Raw genomic sequence first — 16,684 nt, 5'->3', positions numbered from 1 at the left:
GTGGAGACAGGTCTCCTATTAGAAGAGCCCTGGCCACATCTGAGATCTTAGCACATAGGGAATAGGTTCATTCTACCTGGACCATGTCTTTGGAGATGGAATGGGCAGGGTTCCCTCCATGACTAACCAAGGGGGTAAAAATGATTCACTCATAGGATTTCCCAAACAGAAACCCAAGACATGCTTTTGAGACAGCATCTCAGATCCTCCTAGAAGAGGGAGAACATTGTGTACTAGAAGCTGAGGAAATAGAGTCTAGTGGGACTGTGCTTAAATTTGGAAGTGATTGGACTGCATGAAATCTTGACTGAAGGAAAATGACACAGGACAGACATGGCCACACAATGAAGGGAGAACAGAGGGATGAACCAGGGAAATTTAGTTCTTGGTTACCATGGTTACCTCTATGGGGTTCAGTCTAGCAATGACAGCTCCCTCAGCCAGCCATGACCACCAGGTCATGGGTCATTCCATAGCAGTCGGGGACAAGGCAGGCCAAGGTTGCTGAGCTTTGTCAGGTCAGTCATTGCTGCAACAGGCTGACCAGTTCACTGTTCTGCTGAGGTGGGTCCCACACTGTCCTAAGTGCCTGAAGAAGCCACATAAGAGTATTTTCTCTGTTTACTTGGTAAGAAACTAAGAAATGGAGAGGAATGTTACCTTCTTTAGGCCACACAAACATAAAAACAGGTAGACTGTACTCAGACAGCTGGGCCCATCCTGACACAGTAAAGCCTTTGCAGGGTTCTGATGCATGCACATGAGAGACCTGCCCACTGTAACAGTGCTGGAGAAACCAGGGTGGGGTTTGGGTGCCAAACCCTTTGCAAGGCAGGAGGATAGAACCACTTTCAAGGCTCTGGCTTCCTACATGCTGCAGTATTACATATTTCCCATGTGAGGGAAAAGTAAGAAATACATTTGTGAAAAAAAAAGTACTTCTTACTTTTGATTTTTCTCTCTCTCCCTCCCCCCTCTCTCTTTCTCTAGCTCTCCTTCTGTGTGTGTGTGTGTGTGTGTGTTCATGTGCATATACATGTGCAGGTGTCAGAGAACCCCTTGGGTACCATTCCTCAGGAGTTGCCCACTTTTTGCCCATTGATATAGGATCTATCACTGGCAGGAAACTCTCCAAGTTGGCTGGGGCGCCTGGACAGTAAATTACAAGGATCCTCCTGTATCTAGCTCTCTAGTGGTGAGATTACAAGCACACACCAACATGCCTGGCTATATTTTTCTTAAGCTGGGTCTGATAATCAAATTCTAAGGTTAGCCATTGTGTTTGCAAGATAATGCATTTTATTGACTGAGCCATCTACCTATTTCCTTTACTAAATTCTTTGATTTTTAATTTTCTGTGTGTTTGCCAAAGGGGCATTTGGTTGTCTTTAACCTGTGCACAATTTTGGTTTGACTACTGGAGGTTATATTTATGAGTCTCTGGTTATGTGAAATTATTGTTTATTTTGAACATTTAATACCTTTAATGTTAATCTTCATTGGAGAATTTCCTGGACACAAACATAATTTTGGTGGGCCATTTGGACTATTTATTTCTATATTGAGATAAACTAGAATTTAACTTGACTATGAACTCTTTAGGGACATACGATAGGTTTCACAAACAGAATGTTATAAATATTTATATAGAAATGCATAACCCATTATTATCACATCAATTTTCCACTTATATGAGACTCATAAACATATCACCAAATATTATATGAGTTTCTAGCATTCTCCATTTCTATGATTTATTCTTTAACTACTGAATAATTCAGATGAGCCTCAGAGTGTATGTCCAGAGGTAGTATAGCTGGCTGCTGTGATGATTTCACCTTTAGTTTCTTTAGAAACATGCATATTGACTTCCATAGTGGCTGAACCAATTCCTGTCCCCACCAGCATTCTATGTGATGCCCAGTCTTTGATGCTTTAAATGAGAATGGCTTCATAGGTTTATATGTTTGAATGCTTGGTCTCCTGTTGGAACTGTTTAGGGAAGATTAAGAAGTATAGTCTTGGAGAAGATATGTCACTCTGGGTGGGCTTTGAAGTTTCAAAAACTCATACAAAGCCCCAGTTTCTCTCTCTGTTTGCTTATCTGTGGGTTGGGATGTAATCTCTCATGAACTTCTGCCTGCCAACATGCCTCTTCCCACGATGATCATTGACTAACCCTTTGAAACTCTAAGCAAGTCCCCGATTAAACGCTTTCCTCTATAATTGCCTTGGTTATGCCAAGAGTAATGGAGATACTCTCCTACACACTTGCCAGGATTTGTTCTTGTTTTCTTGATGATAACCATTGTAACTGGAATACAGTGGAATCTTAATATAGTTTTAAGATGTTTTTCTGATGGCTAAGGATGTTGAATAGTTTCCATATTTATTGACCATCTGCATGTCACTGTGTGAAAATTGCCTATTAATTTCATTAGCCCCATTAATTGAATGAGTTGTTTGTTTTAGTGTCTAGTTTTTGAGTTCTTTATATACTCTTGATGTTAACCCTCTATGAGGTGTTTAATGAGAAAATACTTTTGCTCATTCTCTAGACCGTCTCTTTACTTACTTTCTCTTATATACACAGCTTTGAAATCTCATATAGTCCACTTGCCAGTTCTCAGTATTATTTACTAAACTACTGAAATAATTTCTAGAAGGTACTTGCCTAGTCCTGTGTCTTAGAGATGTTTGTCTCTAACAATTTCAGAAATTTATTTCCTACATTAAAATCTTCAGTCCATTTTATAAATTAGTATATCACAGAGATACCTACATATCTGTTTATTACTCTACACTCCCTAAGAACCAAGCTAGGAAATCAGTCTAAGAGTCACCCAACAGATCAAAGGACAAGAAAATATAGAATTTAGTTATAAAGTTTCATTTAGTCTTAAAGAAGAATTGATTTATTCCAATTAGTAGAAAATTCATGTAATTGAGATTATTATGATAATTCAAGTAATCTAGTTACAGAAAGACAAATGTCACATGTTCTTATTTATGTGTCATCTGTAAATTTCTTTGTAGATATATACAACTATTTGTTCATATGTATATAAGAAAACGAAAAAGAGACTAGGGAAGGGAGGGGTCTAAAGGGAGGGGACTTATGAGAATTAATGAGAGTGTGAACATGCTGTTAGAGAAGCATAAGATATAATTGAAAAAAGGGTATATGTGGCTGGAGATATGGCTCAGCTGTGAAGAGCACTGATTGCTCTTCCAGAGGTCCTGAGTTCAATTCCCAGCTACCACATGGTGGCTCACAAACCATCTGTAGTGGGATCTGATGCCCTCTTCTGGTGTGTCTGAAGAGAGAGACAGTGTACACATAAATAAATCTTAAAAAAAAAGAAGAAAAGTCTATACAAAACACAAACTCCACATGTGGAGAATGTTCACTGATAAAAACTGCTAAGACAAAACAAAAAGTTCCCAGTTCAGACAGATGAAATCGACAGAACCAGCTTTAGAAGTGAGTATTTGATACTTATACCCCAACCACCCACTTGAAGAGTTCACTAGGTACTCCTAGAGTTCAAAAAGAACTACTCTAATTTTCCCAATGAAGAAAGTACTCCATCACGTGGTTTCTTGTTATAGGCCAGTGAAATAATGGTTTTCATGTCTCTCAAAGATGGTGATGGAATCGACAAAACATAGTTTCCCATGGAACGAGCAGTGAAGCCAGGTCCACATATCTTTGTCCTCGGAGTGCTGCTCACGTCTTTCAGACTTCTCAAGGCCATTCACCTTCGTCTGTTCTTTTTTGCTGTGTTTGCTCAGTCTTTCAGTATTATGGACTTCCCCAGTCAATGTTGTCCCCTCATATGTATCTCCGGACATTCATCTGCAAAGAAAGTCTCCTGGCACTAAGCAAAATTTTCCTTTGTTTTTTCATATCTCTCTGATGTCGTCTCCATACCTCATTGCTAACCTAAACCAACTCATTACTTTATAGGGCATGGAGGGAACACTATTATTACAATCTTGCTCATTTTTTTTTCAGACTGTAAAGGTCAATTTGTGTCTATACAATCAATAATCTACTGTATGGCTTTGGCTAGCTTCTTTAAAATGAAGTTGTCATAGTTGGAAAAATAGTTCAAGAATGCTTGCTGCAATTGCAGAGGACCTGAGTTCAGTTCTTAGCACCCAGGCCTGTGGCACACAACTTTCTATAATTTCAGCTCCAATGATTTGATGCTTTCTTCTGGCCTTCTTGGGCACATACACACACGTGGCATACACTTACACAGATACATATACATACATGAAACTGAATAAAATGAAAAATTTGGACATGTATTATTTTGGTATTCTTATCACTATACAATTCTTTATTTTTATGTCTCCTTTGGTAGTAAATTAAACATGGTTTTATATCTTTTATATGATTGTGGTTAACTATTTTTATTCATGTGTAGTTTACAAACAGTATTTTTTGGTGAACCTGAATTTTATTAAGATTTCATACAGGAGTGTGGGTGAAAAGTTATTCACAACAGCACAATCAACTTGCCAGTGGCTACAGCACTGAATAAAATGTCTCTTTCCTCCAGAAACTGCTAATTACCTGTACATTTAGCTGTGTTTGTGTGTACTATGTGGATATTGGCTCATGTGTATAGGCAAGCTAACAAAGGATATCAAACATGTGTCATGCTTCATAACTTTGTCTATCCCCTTGAGACTCATTGAACTGTGAGCTTGTTGCTTTTGAATTGTTTTATTGTTTAGGCAGGCTGGCCACCAAACCCCGGTGAAGCTACCATCTCTATCCTCCACAGCACAGAAGCTGTAGGAGCGTATGGAAACACATCTAGTATTATTTTTAGTATGAGTGCTGGGGATGCAAACTCAGATCCTCATGATTGTGCAGTAAGCAATTCTAAGTTTGTTTTTTCTTAAGTGTCACATTTGATGAGGTTATTTAAGTGTATGATGTCATATAACTAACACTGTTAAAAGATTTAGGACAATTCAATTGCTCTTAAAACAAGCCCCATGTCTGCTTGCAGCCAATCACATTCCTTCTCCAAGGCACATCCTTTGGCAGCCACACATCTACTATTTCCTATAAGTTTTCCTTATACAGAGTGTCACAGAATGAAATCACGTAATATGCAGTGTTACCTCTCTGGTTTATGTGCTTGGCACAATGCTTTGGAAACTCATCCATGTTGATGCATATGTAAATAGTTTTTTCAGTCGTTTGAAGTTCTCATTTCATTTTTGTTGATTTGAGAAAATACTCTGGCAGAAAATGTCTTAGAAAAGAAAGGATTTATTTTAGCTCACAGTTCTAGATTGCAGTTCATCATGTGAAGAAGTCATGGCAGCCTGAGCATGAGACAGCTGGTCACATCATATCCACTTTGAAGAGAAGAGAGAAATAAATGCATTCAGGGTTCCTTGTTTGCTTGTTGATTCTCACTTTGATTTCTTCAGTCTTTTACTGTTTCAGACTAGCCTAGGGAATAGTGATGCCTACCCTGTGGTATGCTTTCCCACATCAATTTACATAAGACAATCCCCACCAGTATGCCCACAGGACAACCCACTCTAGACACTTCCTTTCTGAGGATCCCTTTCCAGCTAATTGTAGGTTGCGTCAAATTGACAATTCAGGTTAACCACCATATAGAATAAGAACATGTTAAATGGATAAGTATAATTCTTTATCTGTTCATAAACTAATCGGCATTTGAGTTGTTTACTGCCTTGAGTAAATGAACCAAGCAACATTAAATTTCTCTATTGACATAGTTTCATTTCAACTGGGTAAATAATTAGTAACATAATACCAGGATACATGACTGATGTGCATTTAATTTTGTAAGAAACTACAAAATTCTCTTGCAATGTGATTGCATCACTTTATATTCCAACCAGTTACAGGTAACTGTCAAATGTCACTGAACACTCCTGCCATAATGGTTTGAATATAAAATATCCTCCACAGGATCATGTGTTGACAATTTGTTGAGTCAGATGGTATCTGGAGAAGTTCTGGAAACTTTAGAAGGTAGAGGCTAACTGGTGGAAGCAGATCACTGAGAGCTTGTCCCTGAGGACTGTACCTTTCTCAGGAATGAACTCTTCCTTTATCTCTCCTTCTTGTGCAATATGAGGTGAAGATATTTTTCTGTCAAATAGTGTGTTGCTGTGATGTCAGTCTGACCTCAGGCATACAGTGATGGAGACAGCTCCCCAGATGAAAACTGAAATTGTGGGAAAGTCCTGCCTTTTTTCAAGTTACTTATGTTTGCTCTTGCTGTCTGAGTTAGGGTCTGTCCTGGTTTAATTTCTGTTGCTGTAGTAAAATGCTCTGAAAAAAGCAACTTGAAGTGGGAAGAGGTTTTATTGGCTTACAATCTCATGTTACAGTGCATCATTCTGGGAAATTCAAGGCAGGACATTGAAGCAGCTCATCATGTCCACAGTCAAGCGCAGGGAGAAATGAATACACACATGCTGACTCTTTTCCTACACTGGCTAGGGAATGATTGGCACCCACTGTGAGCAGGTCCTCTCCTCTCAATTAATCAAGAAAATTGAGCATGGGCAGCCCAATATCATCTATATAATTCCTCAGCCACAGTCTTGTCCCATGTGATCCTAGATTGCATCAAATTGATAATTGAAACTGCCAGAGGATCCCATGTAGCACAGGGTAGCCTCAAATTCACTAAAGTGGCTTTAAACTTCTGACCCTCCCACCTTCAGGTATGTGTGATCATGCCCAAACTATGCTGGAAATGGAACCCAGGGCTTCCTGCATGCTGGAATCTACATTGACCTACAGCCTTGAATCCACTAAAATGCTTTGGTCAAGCATTCTGTCAAAACATTGACAAAGCTCACACACTTTCAACTCCATGTAATAATTTCAGTTTTCTTAATTTTAGGACTCTAATGGTTTCCATAAATCTTCCTTTAATTACCTCCACCCTAGCTCTCTTTTTCATATAAATATTTGCTGTAACAGGGCTTTGGTAGAGTCTTCAAATAATGTGTTCATTACTTTTTAATGTAATTTTTTAAATTAAATCTTTGGGAATTTCACATCATGCACCCTGATCCTGCTTATTTCTCAATCCTTCCATATCCACTGTCTACCCATGTAACTCCCCCCTCAAATAAATAAAAATAAAAATTAGAGATTGTTTACAAGATGTTCCCCCCCCCCAAATTGAGGGTTATAATTTCAATGATTTTTTTAACACTATTCTCTGAAGAGACAAAGTTACCACTGTGGTAAAATCCAGTTTCTCTGGTGTTTGTCTGTAGGATTTTTGAGCAAGTCAAGGTCTTGTGATTTTTGTTTGTGGTTTATCATCTGAGCTCTTCAGTATAGGGTTAGCATGGTTTTTAAGTTAGTTTGTACATGTCATGTGGAATGTGTTCATTTTTATAAATAAATTTTAAAGATTTCATTTATTTATTCAAGTGTGTGTAGGTCAGATATCTGGACCTGCATATGCCACAGTTCAACTCTGGAAGTCAGAGGAGAACTTGTGGGAATCAGTTCTCTCCTTTTACCATGTGGATCCTAGAGGTACAACTCAGGGCATCAGACTTGGTGACACGTCATCACCTACTAAGCCATCTTGATGGCTGATGTATTAGTTTTATGGTGATTGCTTTGTTTCAATTTTTTTCAACTTCTACATATACAACCGTTTAGCACCATTCATTGAAAATATTAATTTCCACGATGGATTATTTCAGATATAGCACCAAGTATAAACCAACCTTAATTGGGCAAGGGGGCACTTGCTCATAATTCCATTACTGAGGAGGCTGAGGCAGGAAGATGGCAAGTTTGAGGTTGGCCTGACTATATAACAAGACCCTGTCTCAAAAGAAGGCACTGATCATATGTGTCATGTGTGATCTCTACCTTGTACTATTAACCTTCCTATGTGTTTGTGTCAAAATTCTACTCTAAGGTTAATGTAGGCTTACAGGAAATTTGTCAAGCACAATACTTAAAAGCAACATAAAGGCTGTGAGAATTTAATTGGCATATACTTCCTAGTCATAGTTTATAAATGAGGGAAATCAGGGTATGAATTCAAGCAGGAAATGAACCAGAAACTATGGAAGAATGATGCTTGCTGGCTCATGATTAGGTACCTTCCTTATATAATGGGGGGCTCACTGATATGGCCTCCTTAATGACCAAGGAAATCTTCCACAGACATGCCTACAGCATATATCAACACAAAAAAGTCAATTAATCAAACGAGAATCTCCTTTCAGGTGATTCTAGACTGTGTCAAGTGGACAATTTTGATATCTTGTTTTTCTTTATACCATTACAAGAAAAATAACCTAAACTTCCTGACCATCTACCATGCATCCTGCTTACGTTTTTACTACAACCTTAGAAATTGTGTAGATTAGTATTATTATTCGTTAGGCAAAAGGTTCAAGGTTTAGAGTGATTCTTAAAAGTATCAAGTTTACTTTCAACTGGTAAGTAATAAGTTCACCTTTGAATGCAAATGCTACATGAATATGTCTAGGACCCAAGCATCAGTGCACTATTTGGTATTTATTTTCATCTTCTATCAGACTTTAAACTGGAATGTGTCATATTTTCTATTGTGAGTTAGTAGCTTGAGTCTTGGAACAGCACTTACTTGGAGATGTACTCAATTAATTCACTCTTTTCTAGCATGCAGGAAACTCTGGGTTTGATCCACAGCACCACATAGACCAAATGTGTTCATCCTCATCTGTGATCACAGCACATAAAATGAGGAGGTAGGATGACTAGGACCTAAAAGTCATTGTTGGCCAAGGTCATCTGTGGGGTGGTGGGCTGGGAGAAGCAGCTGGGTGCCTGGTTGAGCAAAAGTCTTGAACCCGGACCTTTATCAGGACTCCAGGTGTTCAGCTCTGTCCCCAGGCCCTGGTTCTTTTCATTCAGCTTTGGCCCTCCACAGCCCCTCCCACAGAGAGGTCTATGACCATCAGTCACAAGGAACAGTTCCTCAGGCTCTCCAACATGTAGATAAGGTATCTCCAAGCTCTCAGACCAAGCCAATAGGCGTTATCTGCTCCCAGACTGTAACCCACCCTGAAACTGTATATAAGGGCTCTTTTCAGGAGAAGTAAAAAGGTGTGTTCGAGAATCATCCTGGTGGCCGAGAGTTTCTGTTTCAAAAGCTGTAAAACTTGAGGAGAGCTCTGCTCTCCCGGAACCTTCCTGGGGCACCAAGCTGCTTCCTTGTCAGCTAGCCGGCTTCCTATCGGCCCAGTCAGGGTGACTCAGTGCCGAGAGACAGGTACAGCACCTGGGAGTGACTGAGCAGGCAACAGAAGAAACTTGAGCAGAGGCAGCAAGGAGGGCAGGGAATCTCCCTCCCTGCTCAAACTCTGTGCCCTTTGGCCCAGACCTCCCACACCAGGCCAGACTGGAGACCAACGGACAGTGGTGACAAGGGCAGAGGCAGCGGCAGAGACAGTAGCGGACCCTCCCTGCTCTCACTCTGTTCCCAGCAGGGAGATCTTCGTGGGACACCCTCCGGAACAGGGGACCCACAGTCATCCTCACCTAAAGAAAGAACAAGTTGGAGGGCAGCTTGGGTTACATGAGATTCTCTTTTAAAATTCTTTTAAGGAGCTGAGCAAGATGTCTCAATGGATTAAGGTGTTTGTCACCAAGCCTGAAAACCTGAGCTTTATTGCCAGAATTCACATGGCGAATGGAGAGAATTGATTCTCAAAAGCTGTCCTCAGGCTTCCACCACAGCACAATGACGTGTGCATATACATGCACACATGTATCTACACACAATATAAATAAATTTAATAAGAAGCAAATAAGTTGAAATTAAAATAAGCAAAAGAAACAGAGAGGAAAGATGGAAGGACAAAAGTTAGAATGAAAGTCCCTTATGAGCTAGCACAGAGGTAGCGTGAATGGAGATATGATCCCTGTTCTGATGTCTGAGGATAGGATCAGGTTAGTTCTCAATATTGTCATCCTTCTGCAATCCTTGACACTTGAAACTTGGGCTGCTTTGGGAGGCTCTACAGCAGAGCAGAAAGGGTGGTAATGAAACTCTGATGCTAATAAAGTCTGGGCCAGGGGCATTTTGCCCTAGTAGAGCATGATCCATATTTCCCGTAGCCTCTGATGCCCTTTTCAGCAGTCTCTTTACAGCTCATTGGTGGGTAATAAGTCTTGACCAGTATTGGTCTTTGACACAGGTAGTAAAATACAATCTAAAAAGCACCCAGTGGAGTGTAAAAGTCAGCACCAGGACAGAAGGGATGATTTCCAATGTCATATCTTTCCCATCTTGGATCACCAGGTACAAGATGAAAGGGGCAAGGCATTCTCTCACCAGGCTAAGTTATGAGTTGGACAAAACTCATATTCTGTTTTCTAGCTATGGAAGCTCACAAATAATTCTTTTTATAAAGTTTTGTTTGGAGGAAGTGATGCTTAAAGTACCTAATATTACTTGTAATTTGCATCATCAATTTGAGGGGGACTTTGAAAGAAAATCAGTAGTTGACTTAGAACATGAAGGCTTCAGAACAGCATAGGCAGATCTGTAGATACTCAAGGTGTTAAACCATCAAGGAGAGAAAAACAAGGTGGGTCAGCAGCTAACCTCGGTGATCCAAGTTTCATCCCTTATACTAACATTGTGGAAGGAGAGAATTGATCTCCCACACATTGTCTTCTGATATTTACATGCATACTGTGATATTCATATTATGCCTCCCCCCACACACAATAAATGCGGTGAAAAAATTAACATCAATAAAAAGACCATAATGGAGGCATATAATCTAATTAGATGTTTGAATCAATGATTTTTACCAAAATAAGCCCCAAGATATGAATTTATTTGGAAACATTACTCTCTGGCGCTCTCTCTCTCTCTCTCTCTCTCTCTCTCTCTCTCTCTCTGTGTGTGTGTGTGTGTTAAGATTAAAGGTCAATTCTGGGTATTGTACTTCAGCCACTGTGCAGCCTGAATTTTGATACAGGGCCTTTCACTGGCTTGGAGCGCACCAGTAGGCTAAGCTGGCTGGCCATCAAGTCCCAGCAATCCACTTGTTATGCCTCCCCAGCTCTGGCATTATATACCATACCTGGCATTTCTTAGGTAGATTCTGGGAATTAGACACAGGTTCTAACAAGCACTTTATTACTGATCCATCTCTCCAGATTCCATTTGAAGTAATCTTTGAAGATGTAAATTAGTTGGGATGAAATCAAGTTGAATTAAATGAGACATAAATCTAGCAACTAGATTTTATAAGAAGAGGAAGAATATAGAGAGGTAGATTTAGGAAATCAGGAAAATGAAGACAGGAACATTGTTTAACATCATACAGATAAGCAAAGAATGCCGTAGACTGCCAGGAGCCATGACAAGCTAGGAAGGGGCATTCGGACCTCCTTCCCAGAACCTTCAGTAAGCACCCAGTTTTTGGATGGGGCACCTGTAGAATAGTTGAGCTAGCTAATATTTGTTGCTTTGCACTACTCAGTATATCATTATTTGTTTTCGAGTCCTTAGCAAGTGAATATAACGTTTTATTTAAAGAGCTTTATTGCATTGTGCCTGTGTATAGGCTTGTACATGTAAATGCAATGCCTGAAGAGGCCAGAGAAGAGTGTTAGGTCCTCTGGAGCTGAAAGTACAGGAAGTTGTTAGCTGCTTGATATAGATTCCGGGAACTGAACTTAGATCCTCTGCAAAAGCAGTATGTCCTTTTAGCCACCTAAGCATCTCTCTAGTTCTGTGAGTATACTTTTAAAGTATTATTGGTTGATGCTTTTCTGGGTTTTACTAGTAAAGGACAAGAGGAAGAAACAGCTAAATAAATTTACCATGGGGCTATGGAAAGAGCTATCGTCTGTTCACATGTCTGGCCGTTCATGAGAACTGCAGAATGGTTGGTTGCAGAAGATTGGGAGTTGAGTCCCCAGATCAAGAAGAGAAGAGGAAATTCCAGTAAGAAAAGGGAATTCTTCATTTCCTAATGAGCTCAGAGGAGCTATCCAGACATGGTAGACTAAAAAATGTAGTGAGGTGCAACAAATACACACATGTACATACACACACACACACACACACACACACACATATGTACAATAGTGTATGTGTGTAATAAATAAAAATAAATACATTAAAATAAATAAAGCAACAAATACATGAATTATACTTTCACCAAAGTATTATAAAAAAAAAACAGAAGACTTTGGTTTGATGCCTTTAAGACATTAAATGATTTTCCTTTCTCATAGGCAACATTAAAACCCACTATGAGCTGTTAGGAAAGTGCAAGATATACAAATGAAAGGACACTGGTAGATTATTTCCCTGCCAGTGAAATGAGTCAATCAAGCCAGATTAGCTTACAATGAGGGTAGGTTTATTAGGAAGCTGCTCTCCAACTGTAGAATTCACTGGCCCAAAGAAGGAAGCCAGGAAGTCACCATGGAAGCAGGGAGAGAAAGGATGCCTTCCAGAGAGAAGAGAAGGCCTCTTGGGAAAGGGCAGCCTAGTCACTAGGCTGGAAAGTTCAGGTTTGGGAGCAGGGTATGCCAGGTAGAGACTAAGGGATGCTGGGAGAACCTGAAGGACAGGTCTGCTTTGATATGTAAAACATGCACCCCAGTCCCTTGTACCAGTGTGGAAACCAAAAGGAAACCAGTGTAAAGAAATTCAGGTGTAGTGATACATGCTTGAAATCCAAGCACTGGAGAAAGAGAGACAGGAAGATTCTTGTAGCCCATGCTTAACCAACTGGCAAGTTACACACAAATGTGAGAGACTTTGTCCCCCAAACAATAAGGTGGTGGTTTTCCTTATCCTGGTGAATGATAGTGAAGACTAAACTCTGGCTTATCTTCACTCTAAACGCACCCCCCCTCCAAAAACTAAGCATTAACCCACTGTGAATAGAAGCTTCTCTTGCAGTAACTGAAAAAGAAAAGATCATATATCCTAAAAAAGATTCTTGTCTAGAACTTAACTTTTTTGCCAAGTTACATATTTCTGTGAAGGAATATATAAAAATTGCCCCCCCTTGTTTTTACGGGAAAGTACTGCGATAACCAGACACCATCCTGATGAATCTCCTGGTTGATTTAATTTTGCCCTTAAATTTTTTACAGCTTTCTGTATCAACATGCTATGAAACATATCCTTGAAAACTCCTCCTAAGGAAATAGAGTGAGTTGGAATATCCATGGATCTGAATTTAAAAGCTAGACTTTAGTAGATGTGACATGGTCAAAGTTTGGGATTTAGGATACATGGATAGACATGTATATCCCTTGCATTGCTATCTCTTTGGACAGGCATTGGCTAATCCATTGGTCCAAGGAAGACAGCACAGTGTGTGAGCATAGATGTTTTGGCATTGTGTCACAGCTGAGGAGTAAGCCAAGCTCCACAATCCTCCCAGTCTCAGGAGATATGCCGACATACAACTGAGATGAATTGTGGCTGGTTCACACCACAGAATTTTCCTATACAGAGTTAATATGGCAATATCAACTTTATCAAGATATTAAGAGAATAAATTGGATTGCATTATGTTTCTCTATATCCTAAATCATCCAATAAAAGGGATTATAAAACCTCTTCCAGACACACCTCATTTGAATTCAAAAGTGTGCAGAGGATTGGGCTATAGTCTGTAAGATCTATTCATTTCAAATGTATTGTTCCAGCTTGGTTGTAGGGCAAATTCTGCATTCAGTCTGATATTGATTCTCTATTCCTCCTTACTAAGAAAACTCCAAAATTGTTTAGTGGAAACAATGCACCAATTTAAAAATATCTCTCCAGCTCCCTTGCCATTTGGTTTTGTGAAGTGTCCTACCTTTGATGAGAATGCCACTTGCTGTAAATGGCTGAAGCAAGCAAGAGAAGAAGCCAGAACTTGGATGAGACATGGTCCCTTTGTGTTATGAGAGCCAATGTGAGTAAGTTGTCACATTAGTTGCCACCTTTGCAGCCCTGACAAAATCCCTGACCTAATGAATTTGGGGAAGAAAGGTTTTATTATGGCTCACAGTTTGAAGGGATAACAGTCCATCATGGTGGGGAGGAAATGGAGGCAGGGATGTGAGGAAAGGAATCACATTTCATCTGCAGTTGGGAAACAGAGGTGAATGCTGGTGTTCAGCTCACTTTCTCCTTTGTATTCAGTTTAGGATCCCAGCCTGAGGGATGGTGCTGCCCACAGTTAGGATGGATCTATCTACCTTAATGAACTCAAAGTACAAACTCTCTCACAGAGACTAGGAGAGGTTTGTCTCCAAGTGATTTTTGACCTTGCCAAATTAACAATCAACATGAACAATCATGGGCACTATTCTTAGTTCTGTTACCTCAAAGCACATGTATTTAAATTAATACAGAAAGTCAATGTTCAAGAGGGTCTCGTCAATTATGGCATACAGAATATACAAGTAACCAAGGAGTTGGCAGGCTTTTGGTAGTGAGCACCCAGATATTAGGAGTAAGTATTCTTTATACGCAGAATGTTTCTTTTTAAGATTCATTTTTTATCTTAGTTGTGTGACTATATGTGTGTGCACACATGCAAGTGTGATGCTCACAGAGGCCAGAAGCAACGGATACCACTGGAGCTTGTGAGCCACCTGGTGTGGGTGTTGGGAATCAAACTGGGATCCTTTGCTTGAGCTGTATGCCCTGGTAACCAATGAACCATCTTTCCAGCCCTTGCAGAGGTTTTTGCTTTGTTTTGTTTGTTTTTGTTTTAATACGAAGCAACTATAGCTTTGTCAAGGGAGAAGATGGTGCTCTCTGCCTGTGGGTTGCAGTCTAAATTGACTCACAGGCCCAAAACACACAGCCAGAGTCTCAAATGCAAGCTATTATAAGCTCTGCTTTGAGGTTCTGTGAAATGACAGGAACTTAAATTGTTGCCTTGGCCTTTCTTAGACGCCATCTCTTAATGTGCTTTCTGCTGGAAGTTAACTGGGAGGCAGAGGGCTGCTTTCTGAACGAAGTTGATTCCGCACTGCTTCAAAGTGATTACTTGCCACTAAGTCAAAGATTCAGGGAGGGTCACAGTTCACAGAATAGTTGATAAAATGTATACTTCTTTGGGTTAAAAGCCTGATCATGGAAGAGAACACCCCACACAGTAACTTAGGCAGTTTTAGACAAAACAAAGAAAATGAAAGGCAGCACTATGCTAAGTGCATGTCTCTGCTTGAATCTCTGATTTCAGAACATTAAAAATCACTCCATGTTTGAGCCCAACAAGGATGTTTTCTAAAATTCCCCTTATATACTTCTTGGAGGTTGTGTGTGAATGTGTGTGTGTGTGTGTGTGTGTGTACTTGTGTATACACATGTTCATGCCTTTATGTGGAGGTCAAAGGCATCATTTACCTTACCTTTATTGAGACAGTGTCTCAGATTGGCTTGGAATTCGTTGATCCAGCTGGACTGGCTGTTCAGAGGGCCCCAGGGATCCATCCACCTGCCTCTGCCTCCCTGACACTGGGATTACAAACAGTCATACCCAGGCTCAGATTGAGTGTGTGTGCGTCTGCGTCCAAACTCAGAACTTCATACTGTGTAGCAACATTTTTACTAAGTCAGATGTCTCACTAGCCCCCTTTTTTCAACTAACATTCCTCTCATGGTGTTCTGAAATTATCACTATTAGAAATTAGAAGAAAAAAAAGGAAGGAAGGTTGTGTTTAAAGTGAGGATAATAGTCTCCTCGAGGTAGCAGATCTTAAGATACCCAGATAAATCCTTCTTGTTTCTTGCATTCTGCCTACAAGCCATGGCTTTAAAAGTAGAAAAAGGGAAAGGCCTTGAGGCAGCAGTTTAGAACCACCTCAGATTTTCTTGTCTTTGCTCATTACCCAGTACACAGGGCTGTCAGCGTTGATACCACAGGCCAGAGAGCTAGCTGTTTTTTCCAAAGGGAGATAAACCAGATAACCATACAAATCAGATTGATTGGTACTATATGAAAAATAACTTTCTTACATTCCTGTCTTCTAATGCCCAGAATCTGTAATTTATGTCATCCTCAGGCATGCATTTCTAGATTTCTCCTTAGTGTCCTTTGGCCCTTTTTAGGGGCAAAGAGATCGCAATAAATTACAATGTCTTTTAGAATAGTCTAAATACATGGTGTACTCCTTTCAATAAAAATCATCCAAAGGATTTTTCTTGATGTAATCTACAAAGTGCTTCTTAGCATAAATATATAAAAATCAACTTCTGACATCCATGATAGAGGTCAGAGAGGAGGAGGATGGGAAGGAAAGCTCATAACAGTATCAATGAAAATCAGGGGGGCTCGAGTTGGAGCTTGTCCAACTCTGCTGGTGGTTCCTCTGGTATTGTCTTTTTAAATGTGTGTTTATAGAATACAGCCATTTTGAGAAGAATCATGACAAAGCAGGTCAAGTTCAACAGATGTGCAAGACTCTACCACTGCACCTTGAACAAACTATATTCTTGTGACTTCAGTTATTGTATGAGATGCCACATTCCTTTAAGCTCTCACTTGCCCCACCCCCACCATTAATGTTTGGATTCTGATTGGTATATAACTGTAACTTCAGCTATACACATACCTTAAACACACACACACACACACACACACACACACACACACACACACACAC

The 16,684-nt window shown here is 39.9% G+C and overlaps 1 pseudogene; it reads right to left on the bottom strand.

Moving 5' to 3' along the window:
- The window catches only part of LOC114624576, a 38,114-nt pseudogene extending 24,160 nt beyond the window's left edge, over positions 1 to 13,954 (bottom strand).
- Positions 13,955 to 16,684: the final 2,730 nt, after the last annotated feature.

Source organism: Grammomys surdaster, unplaced genomic scaffold, assembly GCF_004785775.1.
Source record: "Grammomys surdaster isolate TR1022 unplaced genomic scaffold, NIH_TR_1.0 208, whole genome shotgun sequence".
NCBI lineage: Eukaryota > Metazoa > Chordata > Mammalia > Rodentia > Muridae > Grammomys > Grammomys surdaster.
The sequence above is the reverse complement of the archived record's forward strand: the minus strand, read 5'-3'. Positions and strand labels throughout refer to the sequence as shown.